Source organism: Crocodylus porosus, unplaced genomic scaffold (genome assembly GCF_001723895.1).
Source record: "Crocodylus porosus isolate Cpor-Errol unplaced genomic scaffold, CroPor_comp1, whole genome shotgun sequence".
Classification (NCBI taxonomy): Eukaryota; Metazoa; Chordata; order Crocodylia; family Crocodylidae; genus Crocodylus; species Crocodylus porosus.
The window spans coordinates 28,468,278-28,476,162 of NW_017728948.1; positions in this window are offsets into that span (position 1 = coordinate 28,468,278).

The following is a 7,885-nucleotide window of genomic DNA, read 5'->3' on the forward strand; positions in this document are numbered from 1 at the left end:
CCGGTCCTGGAAGCACTGCAATACCAGGTCAGTGCATGGAGTGGACGGAGCACGCTCCGGTTCCACCAACCAATACCAAAAAGAATTTGCTCAACATGAGCGGAATGCGGGTACCACAAGAATAGGTTAGTACAGCCCAACTGAATAAGACCGGAGGGGCATGGCTGGAAGACACGGAAGATTAGATGAGAGATGTCAGGGAGGAAAGGAGACTGCAGATAAAAGCAATATCAGCTGGTGATGGGATGCATAAAGGATTTATGATGAATAGATAGTTCCTAGAAAAGGTACTGTTTGAGAAGTTCTGCCTGCACCTCTAACATCTCACCAGCCTGGTTGCTTTCCAAAACAGAAAGACTTGGGAGTTTACTTACTGGAACAGTGAAAGGCATGAACATTTTTGGAAGAAAGATGTACAGGAATGTGAGAGGAAGGAATTAAGAGGGATTACGTTTACAGCAGGGGAAAAGTCAAGGGAATGAGTGATTATTGTAAGAATGTATATGGATTTATTAGAGGCTGAAGACATAGAAAGGTGGATGAAATTGTATGTGCAAAGAGTAGTGTGTGTAGAGAAGGTGTGGGACAAATATGATATTTGGATGAGGTCATGGAGCACATAAATTGTGTTGAGAGCAAATGAGTGGATCCTAGGTGGAGTACAGCACCTCCCATCTGTGATCCAGCTGGGGCCCCACCAGGGTTTTATAATACACCATGGACAACCTGCTGCAATGCAGCAAATGCAGCAAGGAGGGGTACCTGTCTGCACACTGTCCCCTCATGATGTGTTACAAAGGGGCATAGAGCTGCAGAGTCCCTAAAATGCACTAGCTGCTGGAGGGAGAGGGGGAGGGGAATTTATTTCCTAAGTGTCCCAAAGCATATGCAAGCTAGGTCAGACCTCTGAGGAACAGTGTGGGTCAAAAAGGGATGGCGGGGGAGAAAAGGAGCATAGAAGTGAAGTAGAAATGGTGGATGAGACCCCACAGAAGGGAGGAAAGGAGAAAGAGGGGAGTGGGAGACCTGTGACTGAGATGACATAAGGAGGAGCAGGAGCAGAAGGAAAGGGGGAAGTGGCAGAGGTGGAGGTGGGAGAGGGCTGGCAAGAAACCAAACAAGCAGAAGAAATCAATGTGGAACAAATGGAAGAGCCTGGGAGTCAGGGAGGGAAAAGGAAGAAAACACGGAAAGAAAAATCAGAAGAAAGAAACCTTAAAAGGAGGGAAGTGAGTCAGAGTGAGAGCCAGAGAGCAGCTTCCCACCATGATCTCCCTGGGCTCTAGCCCAGAGTAGAGATGGAAAGAAGCAGAGAGGTGGGAAAACGGAAACCTTCCTGAATGCAAAGGCGATCTGGTAAAGTTTGCAAAGAAAACCTACCTGATTGGGAGTGAGGGAGGGGGAGGAGTCCACCTTGGGGAGCAGCAGTGCCACCAAACCTTAAAGGGACAGGCATGCTCATTTTAGAGGAAGTGGAAGAGTACTTAAACTTTTGAAAGAGGGAAATCACCAAGAGCAGGTGGACTGCCTACAGAATTTTATGGGAAATTTTGGGCATGGGTAGTGAGGAATATAGGGGAAGTTTTCAAAGAAACAGAAGAAATAGGAGAGGCAGGGAAAGATTTTACAAGAGTGCTGTGATCTGAAGAAAGGGGAGAAGGAACTCCTGAAAAATTGGAGACTAATTACACTCCTTAATATGAAATATAAGTTAATGGCCAAGGTGCTGGCTTTGGGGATTAGGAAAAACTTCCAGAAGATAATATATGAAAACCAAGTATGTGTAGTACCAGGTAGAAAGATCTCTGAAGCAGTCAGAGTGATCAGAGATCACTGTCCCACATCCAAGAGAGGAAAACAAGCACAGTTATAGTAAACCTAGATTTAGAAAAGACACATGACAGGGTGGATCATGATTACATATTCAAAATGGCAGGAAAAATGGGGTTCCCAGAGAAATTTGTATGTTGGATAAGGTTATTGTATACAGAAGCAGAGAGTGAAGTCCAAATTAACAGGCATCTAAGTAAGGCTTTTAAAATCCATATGGGGGAAGGATGTCGCCTGTTGCCACTACTATTTGTGTGTGACATGGAACCATCAGCAGAAAGCATAAGGAAAGGCAAGGTCATACATGGATTAAAGAAACTGGGGGAAGGGGGACGATATAAAATGTGTATTATACATGGATGATATAAATATAGTAGTTAGAGAGACTTTTGATGGAAAGGGTGCTAAAGCATCAGGGTATGGAGAAGTGATGGAGGCTAAATGAAATAGATCAAAAAGCACCATAATGGGAATGGGGAACTGAAGGGACTTGGAGAAATTCGGCCTTCAAATGAGAGAGCAAAATCAGGGTACTAGGGATCCTAATGGGCACCAAGGGGAAAGGTAATGCAACATGGGAAAAGGTGATGGCAAGGTTACAGCAAATACTTTGTTGATGGTCCAGAAGGACATATCCCTTGCTGGAAAACTGATGGTTAAGGCTGTGCTACTGCCAATTATTTTCTATACAGGAATTGTATTCCCACTGATGTGGCAGCAGATAGCAAAAGTACAGAGGGAAATATGCGTGTTCTTCTGGAATCCCAAAAGAGAAAGGTTGGCTAGATCTGAACTGAACAAAGCAAGAGAGATTGGTGGGGAGGGGGTAAATACCAGGCTTTGGATTGTTTGTCCATATGAAATATGTAAGAACGGTGCTCAAGGCAGTAACAGAGGGAGAGGGGAAAAAAAGTAGTGTGTGTCACCTGATTTCATGCAGCTGCAATTTTGAGGAAATAAGGAGCATGTCAGACCTCTTTGGAGAGTCCACAGGCAACCACTGATTCATTACATCAGGATGGAAGGTTTCATGGAAATGTATAAAATTGGGAAAGTAGGAGTGCAAGTCCTGAAGGATCATAAGAAACTGATGAAAGCTGTAAGGGAGAGGGACAGGATGGTGCCAGTGGGGTGGTGTGTAAACAACTAAAAAGTGAGCATGCTGACCTAGCATGGATGGTTGTAAGAAATGTTTTGCTGGTGACAGGTGTAACGCAGAGTTAAATATATATAGCTGTATGGTTTTTGATATGTAGTTGCTTTTGTGATATGAAGTTTTGGTAAAACAAGGATGCTCAACATGTCAAGTTTTGTAAGTGAAAAGTGATAAGTGTATTTTTAATAACTTCTTCTTTTTTTTTTTTTTTTACAAAAGGTTCCCATCAGCATGTTTCCTACACGAGCCATGTACTTTATAGTCATGCTCACCCATGGCTACATTCAATCAACTTCATAGTTGGTTTACATTACTCAGCACATGCTGCTCTTAGTAGTAGTTCAAAGATAAACGATGTATTTAATGCTGTTTCCTTGTATGCAAATGCAAGACAAGGAACTTTTTCCCTCACCCCTCCTGTTGATTGGGGGGGAAACCTCATCTTATATTTGAGTAAATACAGTTCCAGAGTCAAATCAAATTCCAAGTGAAAATCAACACTACTTACACATCACTACTCTATATGCATACAAGAACTGTGTAATTGCTTTCATATTCCCTATGGCTCCAAATACCAAAGTGTGTGGCTCCACCTATTTGTTATGTATTTGGAAATAAATTGGGAAATTTAGCCCATTTCAAACTGTGGAGCTCACTATATATTCTCAACATAATTTTTGGACTATTCCTTTTATCTTGTCATAAATTTGACTATCAAAAGTCCTTGTCCTGTAGATGAATGTAGTTATTGCCAGTCTAATATCCTATGGACTAAAAATTCAATCGTTTTAGGTTTTTAGGTTTGATTGTGCATGGTTTGTGGGATTACAGCTTCTTGGTTTTAATGTCTATTTTTGAATGCTGGTTTGGGGTCAATGGTTAGACATTCTCAGTATCATTTTTAGTTCTGAAATATCCTTTTGATTTACATGTCTGAAGAGACAAAACCTCTTATTGTTATCATTTTTTAAAATTGCCAGGCTACAGCCAAATCTTTCATTGCTTGCTGCAGAAAGCTGCTTCTTGCCTTCATGTCATGTACTATAGAATTCATTATTGTAATGCCTTGTTTACTAACATTTCTTTCTGGTGATAATAGGCTTTTCAGCCTTCAGCATTCAAGGCCTTTGTCCACAGAAGGAAGGAAAGAAAAATAAAGGCAAAACATCAGGCTCTTTCATCAAGCATTTCAAATCTCATTGGAAAAGTTTGCTGTTAACTCTTTGGATGCTACACTACAGGAATAAGGCCCTTGATTATATAATTTCTAGATTTAGCAACAAGGGATAAAAAGTCATGTACTCAAAAAGATAGGATACACCAGAATGCCTGTTTAACAATAATTTGGTTCCTTTTTGCATGTGTCATGTATGTGTGTATCCATTAGGACAAGAGGTGATAAAGCACTGCATTTTTGTTTCACAAATATCCCCCATTTGGACTGTTTGTCATTTTTTAAATGTAAAAATCCCAAAGACAAATACACAGAAATGTTTTGAAATTGAAATGCTGGGAAAAAATGATTTGGGGCCAGTCGAAGTCTGTTTCTCTTATATAATAATATATACAAACATGTTTAAAAATTAAGCCAAAAAGGCATTTCAGAGTAGAAATTTGAAACATTCCATTTTAACTTTATTGAAATCCTTTTTTCCCCCATTATTTTTCAAAAATAAATTTTTCCTGAAATAAATATGGTTCCGTGACATACTTGTCTCTAATTGAAATAACATTTTCTGATATGATTTAACTTGCAATATCATGATCATGTATGTTTTTCCCCACTGGACATTTCATTCAGGGCAAAAATTAAACCTGTTCAAACTTTTTAGAGAAGGAGACCAACCTCTAGTACTGCTCCCTCAATTGCTGTAGCATTTGGAGGCTGTACACTATTTCAGACAAGTCCTTGAACAGTGGTCTCCCACACTCCTTACTAGTGCCCTAACAACTGAAAGTGTGTGGTGAGTGAGAAAGGGGACTTCAGGGAGTCCTAAATCCTCTCTGGATTTGGCGCTCAGCCTCAGTTTGTCATCTACAATAAAAAGGATAATACCACTCCTTTAAGGTCACAATTCTGAAGCATTGGACACTATAGCAAGAAGCACACTAGGAAAACCCATAGGGAAATTAATACATTTGTCTTCAGAGCAAGATTTCAGTAGTGTACAGTAAGGGATATATGGGGCCCACACACATTGAAGAATGAAGAAGGAAAATATATCAATGAACTAATTCAGCAGATACTTTCCATTCTGTACTGAATGAGACGGACATCCTGCGGAAAAAAAATACCATGGGATTATGTCATTAAGGACTATTACAGAAAAGGGAGGCCACAGTAGGAGGCCCCAGCCGGTGATAATTCTGGTATTGTCCAACTTATTAAAACTGCAAGTCAAGTGCTCATAAAGTTCATCTAACATGATTATCTGTCTGTCTGTCTCTCCATCTAATTTAGGTAGTGCTGGTAGAATCATCTATAATTAATTTTGCTCCACCATTTCTATTATTAAATCCTATTTTCTGCTCTTAATAAAGTTTGCACCTTATTAAATTAGAGATGTATAGCATAAGCTTTTTTGAGCCTAAGCTCACTTTATCAGATGCTGTCACAGTATCTGTATAGCTGTCGTAGCATCTGATGAAGTAAGCTTGAACTTGCAAAAGTTTATGCTATACATCTCTGATTTAGTTAGTCTATAAAAGGTACAAATCTACCCTGCCTTCTGCTTGCCTTGACTAACGTGGCTAATCACCATTATCTCCTTAAAAGTTTGCCAACCTTGAACAATTTGGCCTGAAGTTTTCCATGTTGAGCATCTGTCTTGGACTGAAAGTGTGTTCTTTGTTGGAAAGTTTTCAGCAGAAATATTTCATCCATTTCCAACCATGAGATCAGAAAAAAAAAATGGCCCATGTTAAAAAATTTAAATAATTTTTCCCTTACCAGCTAAATCTACTCCATGCTTTGGAGCCAGAATTTGAAATAAAGCAAAGGAGAAAGGGAATCTGTGCGTTTGTAAGGTGTCCTCCCGTCATGAAAATTTGCCCAAATTTTGCATATGCTCAGTAAAGACTTGTTCAGGAGGCTGCTTTTTCCTGGGAATGCCATGGTCACTGAGCATACTTTGACTATATGGCAGTCAGACTGCGCTCTGCACCATTCCTACAAAGCAGTTGAATATGCTTTAGCTGCTAGGGCTGTATAAGCTTTTCAGATATTATGCAGCTGTCTTGGGAGTCATTATATAGGGAAAGAACTGAGAGTTTTCAACATCAGCTGCCTGTTCCTGGCTACAAGTTAGTTAACTCTTTTGGTGACTGTAGGTCTTTTAGTACTTTAATGAGTTACTTTGACTTTTAACTGTTCCCCTGTGGGGTCAGGCCAACTCTCAGGATCTCAATATTGTGCTGTTAGATGGGAGGGCGTGACACAATTGCACGTATAGAAATACACAAATCAGTTAGGTGCATACACACACTCCCAGCCTAGGCACATGAATATCTATCACAAATTCAAGCACATACACATTAAAATTAGACAAAAGTCAATTACATACATACATGTTCCTAACCTGGATGGTATGGTATTTATGTATGTGCTTGGGGTACCTGGGAGAAGGTTAAGGTGGGAGGGAGAGAGAGAGTTAAAGTGTAGGGAGTGAAAGTTGCCAAAACTAGGATTAGAACTGGTGGACTAGAGAGAAGCTAAGTGAGACTTGGGTTTACTTAAGATCAAGTGGCCCCAGGGTTACTTGAGGTCACTGGTGCATGGGAGGGAGGAAAAAAAAGCCTGGTGGCAAGGAGGAGACAGCCGAGAAAGAGAGAAACCTGGGAGCTTGAGGCTGGAAACTGAGGCAGATAGCTGAGATGTTGGTGGGGGGAGGGGTTAGCATCAAATACCATAAAACTGGTACCTTGATAAAATAAGAGCAAAAGGGGAAAAAAGTGAGCATTTTTACATAGCATTTAGTTGCTTTTAATTTTTGTTTTCTTTTATATTCCATTGTATTGGCTTCTCATTCCAGCATATTTAAAACTATAATTAGAATGACAGTTGCTGTATAACATGAATCTAGAACCATAGGGTTGGAAGGGACCTCAGTGGTCACCTAGTCCAATGGTAGACAGCCTTTTCCAGCTGCAGGTCAGGATGACCTCCCTTAAGTCAGAAGCAGACAGACTGGCACTAGGACCCTACAGCCAGTGGCTAATGCTTCTCCCTGAGCCAAAGCCCCAGGTCTGCAGGCCATAGGTTGCTGACCCCAAATCTTGTCCAACTCCCTGCACAAATTTGAATGTAAATCAAAATCAGCTCTCTTTGGAGAAATAAAGACAATTAAAGAGACCATTAAAATAAAAAAAATTAAAGATATAGTTCTACAGACCTCTCACAAATAGAGTCCCATTTACTTGAATCAGACCAGTCTTAAAAATAAAGACAGCTTGCTAGAGCTGGATCAAGCTCTGGTTGTTTCCTTTTCATAATCACATGTTTGCTTGTTTTAACAGTATGAACATGTTTGAATTGCCTTACATCTATGTAATTAATATATCCTCATTAGAAATCAATTAGCTCAGATAATTACCATTGGTGCTATGGTACATAAACAAAGTGCCAATCATAGTAATAAAAGGAATGAAATATAATTTCTTGTTGTTCAAAGGGCTGATCAACTTTAATCAGCAGTAAATTTAGTCAAAACATACTGACATCCATCAAACATATTGAAGCTTATAAAATATAACTATCTGTGTCTGACACGTTATGGGAATTAAAACAAATTGTAATCCACTACTGTATTCGAGTATTGGCACAGTGTATATACCTAGACCAAAACATGTAGTTTGAATGAACCACAGACTGTTATTAAAGTTACCATTACTTGAACGTTA